This window comes from Scardinius erythrophthalmus (assembly GCF_964197995.2).
Source record: "Scardinius erythrophthalmus genome assembly, chromosome: 4".
Classification (NCBI taxonomy): domain Eukaryota; kingdom Metazoa; phylum Chordata; class Actinopteri; order Cypriniformes; family Leuciscidae; genus Scardinius; species Scardinius erythrophthalmus.
Window position 1 is genome coordinate 57,341,556 of NC_138224.1, and position 20,488 is coordinate 57,362,043.

Here is a 20,488-nt window from a genome sequence, read left to right on the forward strand (position 1 = left end):
CGAGCTGATATGGAGGCGTTCACAGGTTTGCGTGGTTTGCCTCAGTCATTTGCGTTTGAATAGCGCGTGCTCTCCGTGGGCGGGGTCACATTAAAAATAATTAGCTGAGATGAGAACGACTGACATCTCGCTCTTTTCTTACAGATTACATGAACTGAGAATATTTGTTTTTTATATAAATGACTTCATTTAAAAGAAGAGAATTCAAGCTTCATGCCTGTGTGTCTGTATGCCTGTTTGACTGAGTATTTGCTGAGTTATTGTTCATTTTCGGACGCGTTTCAGAATGGACTACACTGACAGAGAGAAGGCAGAAATTGCTTCGTGTTTATTTTTCTTTATTTGGCAAAAAGCACAACACTTTGTTTTTATTGTGAGTTTACACAAAAATAATACACATTTAACAGAATCGATTGATGTATGAAACTGGTATTTAAGATCAAAGTCAACAGAGTTTGGACTCTCGTTTGAACTGATAAAAAAAAAACCCCGAGCAAATCACGCCGGCGTGATTGCCGACCTCAGAGGGTTAAATAAAGTTGTTATTATAATAATAATAAAAAAACAACGCATTAGGCTATATTTAATTTGAGTTATTTTTAACCTTAAATAGCTTACTACCAGCTGATAGGGCTCTCTGTATGTTTACAGCATTAGGTGAGTTGTTTTTTTTTCTTGAGAAAAATTAACACCCATCTTGTGTAGCCTACCTAATATTTATCCAAATGAGTCAATATTAAATCAAATCACATTAATTTAATTGAAATAATAAAAAAGCGTAGCTTACCAGAAATTGTACCATGTATACATTCTACTTGATTGAGAGAGGCTGATTCTGGTCAAGGATAGAATCTTGAACTTTTGCTCTCTTTGACATTTAAAGCTGCCGTCGGCAATTTTTTTTAATCATATTCAGTGAAATCGACACTATAATCCGACAGAACAACAAAGATAAGGTGGTTTTAGAAAAAAAAACGAGCTTCTAACTCCACCTGGAGCGTGTTATTTGTTTTGCAAAAATCCACCGCTCCCGCTTCATCGGGTCCAATCAGCAGAGGTGGGAGACTCGAGTCATATGACTTGACTCGAGTCAGACTCGAGTCGCAATTTTCTGGACTTGAGACTTACTTGACTAGATCTCTGAAAAGACTCGACTTGACTTTAGACTTGCTCCTTGTGACTTTAGACTTGACTCGGACTTGTGCCTATTTACTTGAAATGACTTGTGGAAAATAATTTTTTCAATTATTGTGAATTTTTTTTTTTTTTTACGGAAACTCGTTTTCCCTCCTCTGCGGCTGTCAATCATTTTCCATTCAGTATTCAAACAGCGCGCGCGCCTCGTCCGGTTACAGCAGGATGCACGGTAAAACTCTCTCCAATATGATATATTCACACTATAATGCATGATCTGTAGATAAAAGGCTGTGGATTTGCATAAAATGACTTTATTTTGTTGGAGTTTGTTGCTGTTTTTAAACGACTCACTACCGTGTGCTTGTTAGATCACGCACATCACAAGGACTATCAACATCGGCATCAAACGCACAATAACTGGAATTTAAAACTGTGAAGAAGCAAATGATCAATAAACTGTTGGACAGATATACACTAGGATTTGTGCGCTCGACATTTCTTCGCTTTGTGCCGTGCCCGTGAACTTTTAAATTCGCACTTGTGCAGCGCAGCGCTGAACACTGTGACCCCATGTTGCTTTGAGCTCATCATTCTGCACCCGCGATGCGCATACGCGCTTTGTGCGCTCTGTTTTGAAGCGTTTCATATTATCATGGTTTTGCGCACTGAAAGATTATTAAAAGCCTATATTTTTTGTATAGGCTACCTAGCCTGCTCAATACATTTAAAATAAGCATGATTTAATTGTATATTATTTCTGTGTAGTGTAGTCTATATATACACTTCTGAATTCTTGACATTAATATATATAAAATTGTGAAATGTATGATTGCCTGATTGAATTTTATAAGAGTACTAATAGTAATTTGTTTTTATTAACATGTTTAGATTTTATAAAATTACTGTGCAGATTTTTTCAAGAATTACTTTTTGCTGCTGATTTATACACTCATTAAGTTTAATAAAAATACATAAAACATTTATGTAATATTTAAAGGTGTTAACTGTAATCTTACACTGCAAAATATTAACTTAAAAAGGATTAAATTCATCACAATTATGTAAGTATCTGGAAATTTGCTGCGGGGCGAGGACTTCGATAACCTCTCTCTTTTTTGACCATACATGTGTTTGCATCCCTGGACACTTATAGGTATTATTACTGTTTGTTGAGATGGGGGCATGTGACAATGTTCACTCCATGTTTACACAGATACATCAGGGTATTCATAGATAGAAATGATCCGATCCAGTTTAACAGCTGTAGTTCTGACTCCTCCTGAGAAGGGAACATCAGCACATACTCTCTGAAAAACGTACAATAATATGAAATTCCCAGATATATGTTCTTAGTTCTTTTTAAGCGTGTTCACGTTGGCCTAATTGAAATTTTGAACGTTTTTGTTTAGTTTACACTTTCATAGGGGACATCACAGCAAAATAACTATATGTAGGGCTAGCACAAGATGGGAAAAGTTTTATTAATTCTTGTTTACTTGTGTTCATTTATTTTAGAGCATTTAAAGTGCTTCTTAACGATATTTTATTTATTACACACAAGTTATTTTATTTATTTTTGTAACCCATCAGCCCTCTGTGTCTAAATAAGTAATAAAAGTCCCAGAGTTAAAAAATGTGTAAAACGAGCCTGTGTGTGACTTGGTATGACTTGATGACTAAGTTGCGACTTGACTTGACTTGACTTGACAAAGAGTATGACTTGACTTGACTTGACCCTTACAACCAAGCGTGCCGCACAAGCCCTGAAAAGTGAAGCCAAAACGTCTCGATCGCCCCCCAGTGACTGGTCCTAGTATAGGTCATAAGCCCCGCCTCCCCATGTTATTCAACGGGACGCGAGACCAACTAAACAATTAAATTACACTTCAAATATCTTTTTTTAAAGGTGGTTTCTTTCATTTGCTGTCGTTTTTTATCACGCTGATGCAAGTTCAAGTGTCTGTTTCAAAAAAAGTTGTTTTTTAGTTAGTTACGTGATGCGGTGGTGTAATGTCATGATTGACAGCTGTGATTGACAGGTTCTCTGAGCGAAGTAGTCACTGAAGCACCAACGGACATTTTTTTCGGGATCTTCGGAGGACTGAGGAGATTGTATTTACATTATTTTAACAAGCCTCTTGTCGTACTGCAATCAATTTTTTAAAAAGTGTGCAGAATCCACTCTCCCTGAGTGTATTCTGCGAGGGTGAGGGCGGAGCGTTGATTACGCGGCTTTACTTCCTGCTCACGACTGCGCAGGTCTGGTCCCGAGATCGCTACTGCGCAGACTCAAGTTCCAATATGTCAGCGCCATATCGGGACTCTGGCGGCTTCAGTTCTCATCAATGGAAGAGAGCGAAGGGCGTCGTCCATCTTTTTTTACAGTCTATGCTTACAACAGAATGACTTGACTTGACTTTGACTTGCAATGTTAAGACTTGGACTTGACTTGAGACTTGCATTTAGTGACTTACTCCCACCTCTGCCAATCAGCGCAGGGGGGTGTGAGATCGGACTGTCAATCACAGATCGTGCACAGGCCACAGATCCCACTCCCCCCTCAGATCCCACTCCCCCCTCACTCACGTTACAATCACATGCACATGCCTGAAGTTCGCGCAGTAACTGACGAGCACGAACTCGATGGGAGGGTATTCACACTTGATCTCGTCTGCACTACTGGTTTACATAATGTTTCCGTGCTTGGTTCTCAGATTGGACTGTCTGATCACCACCTTGTTGAACTAAAATTTGAAATGCCTCTTCCCCGCCTCAGGGTGAAATCCACTATAACATACCGTAACCTAAATTCTGTTGATTCTATACTGTTTTCTGAATCTGTACAAACTCATCTCTCTGACATCACTGAAAACACAAGCTCACTTGATATCCTTACCAAATATAATGCCTGTATTTCCACTGCCCTCAATATCCACGCCCCTCTTAAAAGTAGATTTGTGCCTTCTACGCACACGTCTCCCTGGTTTACCCCAGCACTTCGCAATCTAAAAACAGCTGGTCGTCGTCTTGAACGCCTGTACAGGAAAACTGGTTTAACTGTTCACAAATCTGCTATAAATACTGCACGCTCTAATTACTACTCTACCATCATTAACAATGCATCCTCTCGACCAAAAACACTGTTTTCTATAGTCAACAAACTCACCAACCCTCCTGCACCCGCTATGAGTAACTCCGCAGACCTCTGTGAGTCATTTCTGCACTTCTTTCAAAGTAAGACTGATAGAATTTATACTCTCTTCCCATCCACTACCTCTACTGTTCTTACACATGTCTTCCCCACCTCTTCTACATTTGGTACTCTCACTGCTTTTGCCCCGCTAACCCCTGCTTATATCTCTGAGCTAATTAACAAAGCAAACTCATCTTCCTGTCATCTTGATCCTGCTCCTACTACTCTACTCAAAAAATGTGCACCCGTTATTTCACCATCGATTTCACTTCTCATCACTCAACTTTAAGCACTGGTGTTGTTCCTCTGGAACTTAAAACTGCTGCCGTCACTCCTGTCCTAAAGAAACCTGGCCTCGACCCCTCTGACATGGCCAACTACCGACCTATTTCTAATTTACCATTTCTTTCAAAACTGCTTGAGAAAGTGGTTGCTGCTCAACTTCAAACTCATTTGTCATCCAACAACTTCTTATTGGTTCACCTCAAACTACATCCCGGGTCTGTGTTGACAATCTCAGTATTGCTGGAGTTCCGGTTCATCCTTCCACCACTGTCAAAAACCTGGGTATAATCTTCGATTCCTCTCTTTCCTTTCTTCCTCACATCTCCTCTCTCACTAAATCTGCCTTCTTCCACCTTCGCAATATTGCACGCTTACGTCCATTTCTTACCATCAGTGATGCTAAGACCCTAGTTCACGCTTTCATCAGTTCACGGCTTGACTACTGCAATTCTCTTTTCTATGGCCTACCAAACTCATCATTAAATAAAATTCAATATATCCAGAACTCTGCCGCCAGAGTCCTCACTTACACTAAGAAATCTTCCCACATTACTCCCATCTTACGCAGTCTACATTGGTTACCCATCCGCTATCGCATTCAGTACAAGATACTCCTTATTACATTCAAAGCACTCCATGGTCTTGCCCCAAACTATTTCTCTGACCTCATCCATACATACACACCTGTCCGCACACTTAGATCATCTGATACTGCTGATGTCTGTTGACAATCCCACGGCACAAACTATCATCATTTGGTGGAAGGGCTTTTTGCACCACTGCGCCAACTCTTTGGAATTCAATTCCACAACAAATCCGCAATCTCTCATCACTACAAGACTTCAAAACCCAAATTAAAACACATCTTTTTGTCACTTGTATCCCTGACCCCTGAATGTTCTGATTCTATATGGTGGCGCAATGGATAAGACACATGCCTTTGGTGTGAGAGACCCGGGTTCAAATCCACTGTGAGACACCAATGTGTCCCTGAGCAAGACACTTAACCCCTAGTTGCTCCAGAGGCGTGCAACCTCTGACATATATAGCAATTGTAAGTCGCTTTGGATAAAAGCGTCAGCTAAATGAATAAATGTAAATGTAAATGTAAATATGTACTATACCTCTACTATGTTATCCTTCACAGTTTATATGTATCGTCTCTATGTCATGTTTCTATGTTATGTGTATTTGTAATTATTGTAAAGCGACCTTGAGTCCTCAGAAAGGCGCTATATAAAATAAACATATTATTATTATTATTATTATTATTCGATGATAGTGGGGGAGGGGCATGAGAGTTGTAAACATTCAAAATTTTGGCTAAGTCCACTCAATCTTCCAGGGTTGCCGACGGCAGCTTTAACAGAATAAAGTGCCTTGAGGAACGTCAGTGTCCTGTCATCAGTGCACCAGAACACAACGCAGTAGTCGGCGAAGTGCAGACTGCGCCGGCTACATTGGTGCCGTGACCCGGATATCTCTGCTTCAGATCATCGCCAGGGTGATCGCCGGTGGTTGCTGTGACGAGTAGGAATCTATTTGGGACATTGACAAGTATAAGGGCTGATATTAATGTCTAAATTTTAACTTTTTATTGCCTCTATCTCAGCTAGTATCATTTTACATCGGGTTTTTTTTGCATCCCATATTCGCATGTACTAGTAATTCACATATTATTATCATAGTCAATCACATTACAATTTTTTATTTAAAAAATGACTGATGGCAAGCATGTGCAGACCCCACTTAGTGCTGGGAATTCTGCGGGGGTAAGCCTAGGGAGGGGTAGGTTTATGAGTAGGGTGGAGAGCACGCCGGTTGAAGGTGCTGGTGTACTAGGCCGACCTGTACTCGCGCTTAGGCACTGATGAACAATCTCCCGCACCACACATGCGTAGGTTAGGAGATGCTCCTGACATTGGGAGTGGCGTTAATTCAGTGGGCCGTCCTTTATTCTCATATACTCACACGCATACGGATGAATATTCTCCACGTCAGCCAGTGTCTAGTCCAGATGTGAGTTCCGCAGACCTAGGAATCTCATCACACAGTTAGCTCACGAAATAGGAGAGAACATTGCTAGCCAACTACAGAGATATGTTGGTAGTGCAGATAGCCAAACCACTCCTACACCTAGCCTGAACTTAGGATATGGACAGTCTGACTTGAACATGACTGGAGTTAAGTTAGTTATGAAGACATATGTCAAAGAGCCGCCGTACTTCAGGGGTGATGGAACAGATAAACACACAGTGCATGAGTGGGAAGAAATTATGAGCGTTTACCTGAATAAGAGGGGCATACAGCAGCAAGAGTACTCCCAGGAGATAATGTCAAGACTAATGGGAAAGGCTAGAGACATTGTAAAAGTTACCCTGGGAAGCATGCCATCGCTGCAGCCAGCAGAAAACCCCAAGCTCGCCTTTGATATTCTGAAACAACATTTCAGTGAGGTAACCTACTCATCGATGCCTTTAGCAGATTTTTATAACACACTTCCTTTGGCCGGAGAGAGTCCCATGGACTATTGGATACGCTTGAAAAAAGCCGTGGATGTTGCGGATGAGTGTTTGAGAAGACGGGCGAAACATTGAGGACCCCTCTCACGAAGTCACAATGATGTTGGTGAAACACTGTCCCGACTCCACTCTTGCAAGTGTCCTAAAGTGTAAAACAGCTGAAAAGTGGACGGCAAATGAGATTCAGGAACACCTCGTTGAACATCAAAGAGAGGCCAGAACAATGTCTCAAGCCAAATCTTATCGGCCAAAGAACATTGTCTCTGTTGCTAATGTCTGAGCGTGCACACCAGTCATTGTTAATAACACCACAGACCTTACAAGCTACCCGAAGGAAATGGGGCTCCCTTCTTCTCCTCAGACCGAGAGCGTCTGCATCCAGTCTCTCATTGGCTTGCTGAACCGTGTCCTGGAGCAGACGGCACAGACAGCAGCAGTCGTGCCACGAGCAGGGGGCTTGCGGCCATTGCTCAGAGTAGATGTAGAGTCTGTCAGTCTGCTGAACACTCAACTACTGCACACTGTAGACAGGAGAAACTCTGTATGGGCTGTTACAAGCCCGGCCACTGGAAGAGGGAGTGTCAACAGCACCGGTCAAGAATTAACACACAGCCACAGTCAGCTCAAGCACCGCCTAACCCAGTGCAAGGTGGAGCCAGTTTAAACTAGATAGCTCACATACGGAAAGGGGATGTGTGAGCACTAAAGTTTCAACCCTTGATGAAAGTGAAGAATTGAAGATGTATGTCAATGTTTGTAAAGCAATGTCTGATAATTGCACAGTAATTGTTCAGAATATTCACACAGTCGAGACATTCAGTGAGTTATTTCATGCACCAGTGACAGTTAATGGCTGTGCTCAGTTGCAAGGGCTCCTCGATACGGGCTCAATGGCCTGCACGATAAGTGAAGAGGCAGAGCAGAGACTACTATCAGATAGCGTCTTGACCCAACAGCAAGAACTCCCGCAGCGCGTCATCCTTGTTGGCTGTGGTGGAGTACAGGTGAGCCCAAAGTGTATGCGTGATATGGAACTAAGTCCACCCTAGAGGTCCAGGAGTGCCATCGTTGGCTAAGCCTGGGTGATATGGCGGATGCGTCAAGGTTCGGTTGCTGGTCTTCCAAGTTTTCCCAGGTTGGGCTGGTCGGCGACGCGGTGGAAAGCTGCGCCCTGTCAGACTTTGTTGTTGTGATTAACGTACACGCAAAGCAGAGAGCTTCCGTGAAAAAGTTTCAGCTTTTATTTTCCTTTTACCGTTACGCCCCGAAGAAAATATCACAGGTTCATCAAGTTCGCTGAAATCCATCCTCGATCACTTTTAGTCAGCTTTGCCGAATCTCCTCTCAGCTAGCGCGTCTTTTCAAAGTGACAAGCAAGCAGCCTTGTCACCTGACCTGAATACTGCGCACTGATTCACTAAAACAGACTTTTCGGGGCTTGTCGTTTCTGCTTTAAAACATGAACTTGCGATGCCTTGACAAAGGTACCGTATATCGATATTCCTGTGCTATCACCTAGCTATCATCATATAGAGACTGTGCCTGTTCTCCGAATTTGGAAATCAAAAAAACGTTTAAACCCATCTAAGGTAAAAAATTTAATTGATGTTCAACAAATAAAAAACAGCTATAATACAGATGAGCAAATGCTAAAGCTTACATCAAGGTTTGTTTCAAGTGGAATTTATTGATTGATAAAATAAAATAAAATATCCCCAAAATATCCCCAACTGAGCAAGCCAAAGGCAACAGTGGCAAGGAACCGAAAAAACTCCATCAAGTGACCTAATGGAGGAAAAAAAAAACCTTGGGAGAACCCTGGCTCAGTCGGGGACCAGTTCTCTTCTGGTGTTTATGAACTAGAGGCCGGATTGTAGTTTGAACTGTAAGATTGAAAATATTATATAAATGCCTGGCCGAAAAAATGCGTCTTTAATCTAGTTTTAAACTGGGAGAGTGAGTCTGAGCAGCGAACAGTATCAGGAAGGCTATTCCAGAGTTTTGGAGCTAAATGTGAAAATGATCTCCCTCCTTTGGTGGATCTGGATATCCTAGGTATGACCAAAAGCCTCGAATTTTGTGATCTTAAAGAGCGTGATGGATTATAGGGCGATAGAAGATCCGTTAAATAGACTGGAGCTAAGCCGTTTAGGGCTTTATAAGTCAGTAGCAATACCTTGTAATTAATACGGAACTTTATAGGTAACCAATGTAGTGATGATAAAATCGGTGTTATATGATCATATTTTCTTGATCTAGTAAGAACTCTAGCGGCTGCATTTTGGACTAACTGTAGCTTGTTTATTGAGGATGCAGGACAACCAGCTAATAAAGCATTACAGTAATCTAGTCTCGAGGTCATGAATGCATGAACTAACTTTTCTGCATCAGAAACTGATAGCATATTACGTAGCTTAGCAATGTTTCTAAGGTGGAAAAAGGCTGTTCTTGTAACATATGAAATATGATTTTCAAAAGACAGGTTACAGTCGAGTATAACACCCAGGTCTTTTACTGTAGAGGATAAGGTAACAGGACATCCTACGATGTTAAAGTTGTATTGTAAGAGGTTTTGTGGGCGGTTTTTTGAACCGATAAGTATTACCTCTGTCTTGTCTGGATTTAATAAAAGAAAATTACGAGTCATCCAATCTTTTATATCTTTAACGCACTCTGTCAATTTGGATAATTTAGCGTTTTCATCCGGCCGTGATGAAATATAGATTTGAGTGTCATCAGCATAACAATGGAAACTAATTCCATGTTTCCTTATAATATTTCCAAGTGGCATCATATATATTGAGAATAGCAGAGGGCCTAACACAGATCCCTGCGGCACTCCATAGTTTACTGGAGTTATGATCGATTTTTCACCATTCAAATAGACAAAATGGTAGCGGTCAGATAGGTATGATCTGAACCAGCTTAATGCTTGTCCTTGAACACCAGTATAATTTTGTAGTCGATCTAAGAGTATTGTGTGATCTATAGTATCGAACGCAGCACTAAGATCAAGTAAAACTAGTATTGAGATACAGCCTTGGTCAGAAGCTAGAAGTAAATCATTTGTGATTTTAACGAGCGCAGTTTCAGTGCTATGGTGCGGCCTGAAACCAGACTGAAACTTTTCATAGATGTAATTTTCTTGCAAGAAAGAGCCCAGTTGAGTGGACACAACTTTTTCTAGTATTTTAGACATAAAAGGTAGATTTGAAATGGGTCTATAATTTGCTAGATTATTATGATCTAATTGTGGTTTCTTAATGAGAGGTTTTATAACTGCCAGTTTAAATGTTCTTGGAACATGACCTAAAGATAAAGACGAGTTAATAATATTGAGGAGAGGCTCTTCCACTACAGGTAACACTTCTTTCAATAGTTTAGTTGGTATAGGATCTAATAAACATGTTGTTGTTTTAGATGAAATGATAATTTTTTGTAACTCTTTTTGTTCTATAGTTGTAAAGCATTGTAATTGTTCTTGCGGGGTGATAATTGAGGCTGAATAATAAGGTGATTAATAATATAAAATTATAATAATAATAACATCTGATATATTCACCATTTTAACAGATGGACAGTAAGTTAGCCAAGACGCTACCAGTGATGCTATCAATATTAATACTAATTTATGACTAAACTCTTGGATATAATCCGTCTTTTTAGTGGTACGGGTGTAGAGTAGACGCACGATAGGAGAGAAAGAAAAAAAAATGTTTGTTTGTAAGTGAGTGTGGAGAAGACGCGTTCAGCCGTGATCCACGGACGTAACCTATAAGAGTATCCAGCGTTGGATCACTAATAGGCTTGAGACGCGTCTGCTCAACAGTCCGCGTTGTAATTATGAGGTTTGAGCAGTAGTGCTTCTCAGTGAGGAAAAGTGGAAAATGTTCATTGTAAGTGAGTTTAAAGAGAAAATCAAGAATTATAAATCAAATCGATAGAGCTCCAAAGACAACAACGTGTTCAGACGCGACGCATGTGCAGATATTCAATCGCTTACTTCAAAAGCACTCATTGTTAATGATATGATTTCAGATAATAACCTAGATGTGCTGTGTTTGACAGAAACCTGGCTAAAACCAAATGATTACATTACTTTAAATGAGTCCACCCCGCAAGATTACTGTTATAAACATGAACCTCGCCTGAAACGCAAAGGGGGTGGTGTTGCTGTAATTTATAGTAATATTTTCAAAACCACTAAGAAATCAAGTTTTAAATATAATTATTTTGAAGTGTTAGTGCTTAATGTAAAAATATGTAGTATAAATGATAAATCACGTTTGAGATTTATGCTGGCTACTGTATACAGGCCACCAGGGCACCATACAGACTTTATCAAAGAATTTGCTGACTTTCTATCAGAGTTAGTATTGGCTGCAGATAGAGTACTAATTGTTGGTGATTTTAATATACACATCGATAATGAAAAAGATGCATTGGGTTTGGCATTTAAAGACATTGTAAACTCAATTGGAGTTAGACAACACGTGTCAGTCAAGTTCATTTATTCGTCTCCCTTAGGAGAAATTTGGTTTAGAGACAGGGTACTGCTGCATAAACAGACATAAAACATATAGACAGCATAAAACATAAAACATCCAAACAAAGGAGAGGGTACATAACTGGCAACCAGATAGGGACCAAAGTGCAAGAGGATCAGAGCTTCAATACTTAAAGTACATTGCTAATACACATTTAAAGTGCAATGCACAGTAAAGTGCTGGTGCATGTTAAAGTGCGGTGCACAATACAGTACACATTTGAAACCACACTACAAATGTTAATACATATTAAAAAAAAAAAGAAAAAAAAAAGATGCTGGTACATGTTAAATGTTACATGTTACATTCCTGGTAAAACCTCCCTACATTTGCTCATTAATGAGCTTAACTGACACTGGGACAAAGGAATGTTTGAACTGGTTGTATTTACATAAGGAGACCCTGTATCTTCTCCCTGAGGGCATCTGCGAGTATTCGCTGAACAGAACATGGGAACTGTCATTTAAAAATTTTTTGCCTGAGTAATGACAGCCTCATTGAACAGTTCCTGAGGTTTAAGGGGGGGGGGGGGGGGGTACTCTGGCCCGCTACTCTGACCAGGTTGAGAATCTGTGATTTAAGTTTGACACTCAGATTACCAAACCAACTGGTGATACCATATCGTAAGATAGACTCTATTGCTGCCCTATAAAAAATTAACATTATGTTTTTACTGACACCAAACAACCGCAGTCTGCGTAAAATGCGGCGCTGATGGATTCTGGCGCAGACAGTGGCTACCTGTGTCTGCCAGCTCAGGTCACTATCAATGTGAATGCCTAGGTACTTGCATGAATTTTGTTGATTAATGTTATTGCCATGTATGGTCACAGGGCTCCGGTCACCAATTGATTTGGGATCAAAGAGCATTTCTACAGTCTTACAGGTGTTAATCTGTAGTTTATGATTGTCGCACCAGTCCACAAACCTGTCCACAGCATCTCTGTGAATGGATGAGTCGGAGTTCTTAGTGAGCAGACTAAGAACAGCTGTATCATCCGAAAACTTCACCACATATTGATTAGGCTCAGAACTAACACAGTCATTTGTATACAGAATAAACAAAAATGGTGAACTGACACATCCCTGAGGGGCACCAGTACTACATATTTCTGTATTTGATAAGGAGGAGTTAAACTTCACCTGCTGTGGCCTCTTAGTAAGGAATGAGTGGTACCACCTGATTAAAAATGGATTTACATTCAGAAAGGCTAATTTTCTTAGGAGAATATGTGGCTGAATTGTATTAAAAGCAGAGCTAAAATCGATAAGAAGCAGTCTAGCATATGCACCTGGGGTTTCAAGGTGCTTCAATGTAAGGTGCATTATAGTTGATATGGCATCACTTGTACTTCGTTTCTTTGTGTATGCAAACTGGTATTTGTCTAATACTGGCTCCACCTCTGAGCGAAGTACATTTAACATAAGTCGTTCCAGGCCCTTGAAGACATTGGAAGTTAATGCAACAGGTCTATAATCATGCCTTTTTTGGAACTGGAATTATAGTGGACTTTTTCCAGATCTCAGGTACAACATGTTTATCAATAGAAATTTGGAACAGCTGATGCCATACCGGAGTCAATTCCTCTGCAAATGTCTTTAAAAGAAAAGTGAAGAAAAATTAAACAAAAGCACGCACATCAGTCTCAAAAAGGGTGCTCGACTAAAAAACAACAAGTGAAAAATCAGACTGATGAAGAGCCTGCGTGCTTGAAACGTTACATACGCTATGCAATAGTTGTCTTGAAAATAAATACTTTTGATAATTTTGGAGCTTAGGTGTTGCCGACTTTATACTTTATTTTTCACTAAAAGAAAAGTGGACATATTATCTGGTCCCATCGCTTTTTTCAAGTACATTTATTTAAAAACCTTGGTTACCGCATGTGGATCTATAAAAATCCTGTCTTTCACATTACAGTTTACATTATCTAAAACATCACAGCAGTCCCTATTGTTATCAGATTCAAAACGCATATAAAATTGATTCAGTGCATTTGCTTTTAAACTCTCATCCTGAGCAAACAGTGGCTTACTTTTAGCCTCCATGTTTGTCATTCCTCTAATTGAGTCCCACAGTTTCTTGGAGTTGAACATGGACAAGTTCTGTTCTGCCCGTTCCTTGTGCTGCAGCCTAGCTGCTCTCATATGTTTATTTAGCTCTTTTTGAGCTGTTTTGACTCCATCTGTATCGCTAAGTTTAAAGTTAGACTTTTTCTTAATACACTCCTTAATATCTTTTGTTATGTAAGGTTTATTGTTCAGATATATCTTAACAGTTTTCTGTGGAATGATGGAGTCAACACAAAAGGAGATGTAGGCAGTTGTGGATTCCGTTGCCCTGTCAATGTCCGCCTCCTTGAGAAAGACGTCCCAATCTGTCGAGAGGAAACATCCTTTCAATTCCTCAATTTTATCGTCCGACCACACCTTTACAGTTCGGATTTCTGGTTTGCTGGACTTAAAGACTGACCGATATGTAGGTAGCAGATGAATTACATTGTGGTCAGAGTTGGCAAGGGGAGGTTTGGCTCTGGCTGTATAAGCATCCCTGACATTACCATAGCACTTGTCAAGAATGTTATTTTTCCTGGTGTTACATTTCACATATTGATAGAAACCAGGTGGACTCTTGTTCAGGCTGCTGTGGTTAAAATCCCCTAGTATCAATATTGGGGCGTCCGGTTTGTTCTGTAGGTGACGATGGACACAGTCAGCAATTTGGTTTGCTGCTCTGTTGGCATTCCCGCTTGGTGGGACATAGACGGCGCACACAAAAATGTTGCTAAATTCTCTTGGCAGGTAGTGTGGACGTAAAGTAACACACAGTAGCTCCAAGTCCGGGATGCATATAGTGTCTCTTATTGCAAAGTTTGAGCACCAACTGTCTTTTATATAAATACATACTCCTCCTCCCCCTACTTTGCCCGAGTTTGCGTCTCTGAAAAGGCAGTATCTTCACAACTGTGTTCCTTTTTAGAAAGAAATGATATCTGTCAAGTCAAGTCAAGTCATCTTCATTTATATAGCGCTTTTAACAATGTAGATTGCTTCAAAGCAGCTTTACAGAGACAAACGTATCATTTAAGGTAAGATTGTTTTGGCTTTATAGCGGTTCTTTAATAAAGTTATTTTCCAGCTAAAGTTAGTTTTGATTGATTCGCTTCCGTCGCAACGATCATTTGTTATTAAATTAGGGGCCGCCAAGACGACACCATTCTCTCTACACAGACTTTAAGCGCGATCCTGTGAGAAACGCTGATGGCGTTCATATGCGCATTAAGAATTGGTTCTATAGTTATGTGCGTTTGAATATATGTGTGCAGGTTTGTAATTTCCTACAAACCAAGCCTAAACAAATTACTGGTGTTTTCTTATAGGTTTGATTAAGAATTTTATTTTATCAATTCGGGGTAGATACGCAAATTGAGTTTTCCCGACGACGCTTTATCTGTAGAGTGGTAGAGGGATCCTCCATAGGGAGAGACTAGTTGGCACTTCAGCACTGCGTTGTCATCGGGTCCAGGCGAAGGTCCTTCGTCAGATCTGGATACGGCCTGGATCCGGCAGGCTGCGGGAAGACCTCGGGATAAACAAAGACACTAAAATTAGCGTAGATGCCATTCTTCTCATGATGTAACGAGTACATCAGGATTTATGGGAAGTGTTCCCGGTTCCAGCTGACCTAATCTATGCAGCCTAACACTGAATTGAACTAACTGAATTATAGAAGTCTATAATGTATTATGTGAATGCTAGGTCAAAGAGATGTGTCTTTAATCTAGCTTTGATCTGACAGAGTGTGTCTGCTTCCCGGACAATGGTAGGAAGATTGTTCCAAAGTTTTAATGCGGTTTTACAGATACTAGACACGTGACTTTCAAATGAAAGATTGGTATCAAAGAGCACACACACACACCCAGGTTCCTAACCGACGACGAAGACTTAACAGAGCAGCCATCAAGTGTTAGACAGTATTCTAGGTTATTACGTGAGGAAGTTTTTTGTCCAATAATTAGAATCTCTGTTTTTTCAGAATTTAGAAGTAGGAAATTGCTAGTCATCCAATTTTTTATATCAGCTATGCATTCTGTTAATTTTGTGAACTGGTAAGTTTCGTTAGGTTTTGAAGAAATATAGAGCTGAGTATCGTCGGCATAACAGTGGAAGTTAATTCCATGTTTCCTAATGATATCTCCTAAGGGTAGCATGTACAGAGTGAACAGCAGCGGTCCTAGTACTGAGCCTTGTGGTACGCCATACTGAACTTGTGATCGATAAGACATCTCTTCATCTCGGTCAGATAAGTATGATTTAAACCATGTTAGTGCAATTCCACTAATGCCAACATAGTTTTCTAGTCTATTTAAAAGAATGTTGTGGTCAATGGTGTCAAACGCAGCACTAAGATCAAGTAACACTAATAGAGAGATACAACCACGGTCGGATGATAAGAGCAAATCATTTGTGACTCTAACGAGAGCTGTCTCGGTACTATGGTACGGTCTAAATCCTGACTGGAAATCCTCCAGATATCATTTCTTTCCTAAACAATCTGTTACGGTAATTTTCTATTATCTCTGTAAAGCTGCTTTGAAACAATCTATATTGTTAAAAGCGCTATATAAATGAAGGTGACTTGATACTAGATGGTGCTCCCGACTGATCCAGCTGGTTCCTCCATACTAGCAGACTCAGCCGGCAGTTGGGTGCGTTAGAGCACCCGGTCACGCCTTCTCACGCCCCTCTGCCGCCATCTAGAGACAGGTAAGAGTGTACTACACACTCAGATGAACATAATTTATACCTCATCAGACTCATACATGCCAGAAGCCCTAGTCTCTCTTGATGCAGAGAAGGCTTTCGACTGTGTTGAGTGAGGCTATTTATTTTATACATAAAAAAAAATTGGGTTTGGTGATAATTTTGTGTCCTGGGTAAAACTCTTATATTCTTCCCCTTTGGCATCGTTAAAAACAAATGGTATTAGTTCTGAATATCTTTCTCTTCACCGTGGGACAAAACAGGGTTGCTCCCTGTCCCCACTTTTGTTTGCCATAACTATAGAACCTCTTGCAATCTCTTTTCATACTAATTGCAATATCACAGGCATCCATAGAGCAGGAAAAGAACTGAAAATGTTCCTCTATGCTGATGACGTAGTGTTATATATCTCAGATCCAGTCACTAAATCGAGTGATTTCAGATTTTATTTGGAACGGAGGCCCAGTAAGAATTCAGAATTTATTCCTTCAGCAACCCAAAAGATTAGGTGGATTTCCTTATTTCTTATTTTATTACTGGGCAGCAAACATTCATAGCATTTTATATTGGAGTACTGCAACTAACTTCTCCTTGGCATCAGCTCTATCTACATCAAACAACTCCAACTGGTCCAGAACGCAGCTGCCCGACTCATCACCCGCTCCAAATCCTGGCACCACTTCACTCCAGTCCTAAAACAACTCCACTGGCTTCCTATCTCCCACCGGATCACCTACAAAACCCTGGTCCTCACTTACAAAGCCGTCCACCATCTGGCCCCCTCATACCCCACTGACCTCCTTTCCCCCTACCAACCCTCACGGTCCCTCAGATCCACCTCAGCCAGTCTCCTCTGCATCCGCAAGTCCAACCTCCGCAGTTTTGGGGACAGAGCCTTCTCCAGGGCAGCTCCCAGGCTCTGGAACTCCCTCCCCCTAGAGATCCGCACCTCTGAGTCCCTCACCATCTTTCAGTCCCGCCTCAAGACCCATCTCTTCACCTCTGCCTACCACTAGCCCCATGCCCCCTCCATTCTCATCTGTGCCTGCATCTTGTTTTGTTTTGCATTGTTTTTATTATCTACCTGCCCTTTAAAGCGACTTTGAGTTCGTGAAAAGCGCTATATAAATTAAATGTATTATTATTATCATGCTCTGTTGTTCGTCATCACTGTCCCACATTCTCATTTGTTTATGCTCTGTTGTTATGGATCATCATCATCACTGTCCTGCGTTCTCATTAGTTTACATTAGCTCTGTTGTTATGGAAAACTTATAAACTGTTAAAGACAGGCCAACTATAAGCAGACCTGTAACTATACAAGGCTGTTAATCGTAGTCTATGTGTTTGTAAAGAGTGTGTTTTTGGAGACAGTTTCAGGCACAGCCAGCATCCTCTCTCATCCTGATAAACACAACAGTTCAAACTCCAAAGAGAGGACAACCAACTCCAGGCAAAGGGAGCCCAGCAACACAGACAGTGACATCAAAAAGCCCTCTGAATGCTCAGGAGAGACCGTCCAAGAGATGCGCACACCTCCCATTGGATGTACGCAAGGAACAAGTTGCACATTTCCCACGTAAGACAGGGAGAGGGCGCTGCAATAAAGGATACACCAACACGCAATGCAGCAAGTGTGATGTTCGCCTTTGCTTTTCAGAGGACAAGAACGACTTTCACAACCAATAAAAGTCAGTCATGAAAAGAAAAAGGGAATGAAGAAGATTCGAGAAAAAGCCAGAGTTTTATCTTGTTTAATATATATTTTTTTAAATAAATGACTTTATAAAAAATTGACTGTGTGATTATTATTATTTATTTTTTTATTAAAAGCTTATATTAATATATTATTAATATATACCTTTATGGGGCTAAGTAAGCAATCAGACCTGCAAATGAACACTTAGTTGTTCAGAATTGTTGTTCAGACAACATGAGTACAAATACATGAAATTCTGTTCCCAACTAAGCCCAATGTTGCAATATTACAACATTTCTCTAAAAAGGTACATAAACATTTTTTTTTTTAAAACTCTTTATTTTCTGCATCAAAGAGATTTGATTTGAGTTGTTGCCTCCTACCACAACACCTGAAAGGTAAAATATATATATTTTTAGGTTTTTCTATATTTGGGTCTTACAGGGTTAATTAAGCCTGCTAAAATGCATTGTATGAGTTTCTGTTACTGTCACTGTGTATATTTTATCTATCATTTAATAGCGCAGCACATATTTAGAGCCGTTTCAGCAGGGCTCAGGCTTGGATCGGGTCAGTGGTTCAGAGGCCAGTGAACTATCACAAAATGATCTATTGCAATTTTGATACTACAGCAAAACTATAAGATAATTAATGTCAATTTAAAAGATTATTAAAGACAAGTAAATAGTCAGTAATAAAATATGAACACATAATCAGTTAACATTTTCTGAAGGTTCCAAAACAAATTCACTAAGCAACCATACTGGAAAATCCCTGATAATAACATCACGTTTTGCACAAACCAAGTCAAAACCCATATCTATAGGAAAAATATATATGCAATTTTTTTTCCATGATACCACAATTGTTTGATTAACATTAATGAGACAGACAGACTATATATTATGACCTACTTTACTGCATGGATGTAATATAATGTTACAATTCAGATGTTTTCCCCCAATAGTTAACCATATGTTAATTTAAGACAACAGATAATGTTTGCGCTATGCAGCACTAAAACAGTATTTTGCATGGATTATTAAAACAAAGGAAAGATTTAGGAATGTATACCTCTAAGAGAACCTCAAATTTTTCCAGTAATATAAAAGTTAAAATATAATGTAATAGTTAATTCAAACTTTGCACTTTCTAGTCTCTCTTCTAGTCTCTTTATGGTTTCACAATTTCTAATGTCTATCCTCTGAAAAACTTGCATTAACGTTTCCTTTCAATGAACCTTTACTCCAACACCTTCACACTGACACTGCCTGTTGATATTGATTTAAAATCACATCTTACCTGGAGTCTCTGTTCTTGATATGGTAAGAAGTCTGAGGCTGTAGTTATAGTTAAAGTTCTGTTACTGAGGAAATGTCTCATGAAAAAGTGTGTTGTCAGTAAAAAAGTGTTCTCAGGGATGTTGAGGAAGGTTGGAGGGGAGGTGGCCCAGTGGTCATTGCCCCTTTGACCTCGAAATGCTTTCTGGCAGTATACAATCATTTAGAGTGAGATACAGAGTAGAATTGATCAAAATGTTAGTTTCTGAAAATTGTATCCAGATCCAATCAGTGAAGTTACACATTTCAAACGCAGACATCACGCCCTGTCCCAAACGGCACACTTCTGCCGTTTAAACTGTTTTAACTGAAAGCATATATTTTTCTAAGGCAGGTTTGTAGTTTTTATAAACCTGCCTTAGAAAAAGATATGCTTTCAGTTAAAACAGTTTAAACATGCATTTTAACCCTCAAGCCTTGTCCGGCAGAAGTGTGCCGTTTGGGACAGAGCGTGATGTATGCGTTTGAATGTGGGACTTCACTGATTGGACTAATCCTGACTTGATCTAAAACCAGGCCTATAAGTGCTTAGCATAAGTGAACATACCCATGCTAAATTTTACTAAAAACAGGAATAAAAAATCATCTTTTGGAAATTGATCTTAATGCCTTAATTTAAAATAAAAGAGGAAAACTCCAACCTTTAAAGGGATAGTTTGCCCATTTAAGACATGAAGTTGTATGCAATCCTTACCAGCACTATAGTGCATACACACTGACCCACTCTGTGGTCACCTCCCTGGTCAGAGTTCTGGCCGCTGGAAGTTTTTCAAGAAAGTAGTCTCGGTTATGCCGAGTTCAGACTGCACGATTTTCAAAGTAGTCAGGTCACAGTTCTTTTCACACTGCATGACTATCCGAGGTATCATTCAGTTGCTCCTGTGTTCACACTAGAGTGCGGATCGGGCCGAATTTTTCTGTCCGAGCCCGGCCCGCGTCCGACAGAGCAGTAACCGAACCCGACCCGCGTCCGACAGACATAAAGATATATTTATGTCCGA

The 20,488-nt window shown here is 40.1% G+C and overlaps 1 protein-coding gene across 1 annotated transcript in view; it reads right to left on the reverse strand.

Annotated features, from left to right (window-relative positions):
* LOC308689723 (stonustoxin subunit alpha-like) overlaps nt 1-19,563 on the reverse strand; it is a 43,287-nt gene extending 23,724 nt beyond the window's left edge. The window contains exon 1 of the mRNA XM_081363590.1: nt 19,450-19,563. The gene's annotated coding sequence lies outside the window, so the exon portion shown is untranslated. The remainder of the gene's footprint in view (nt 1-19,449) is intronic.
* Nucleotides 19,564-20,488: the final 925 nt, after the last annotated feature.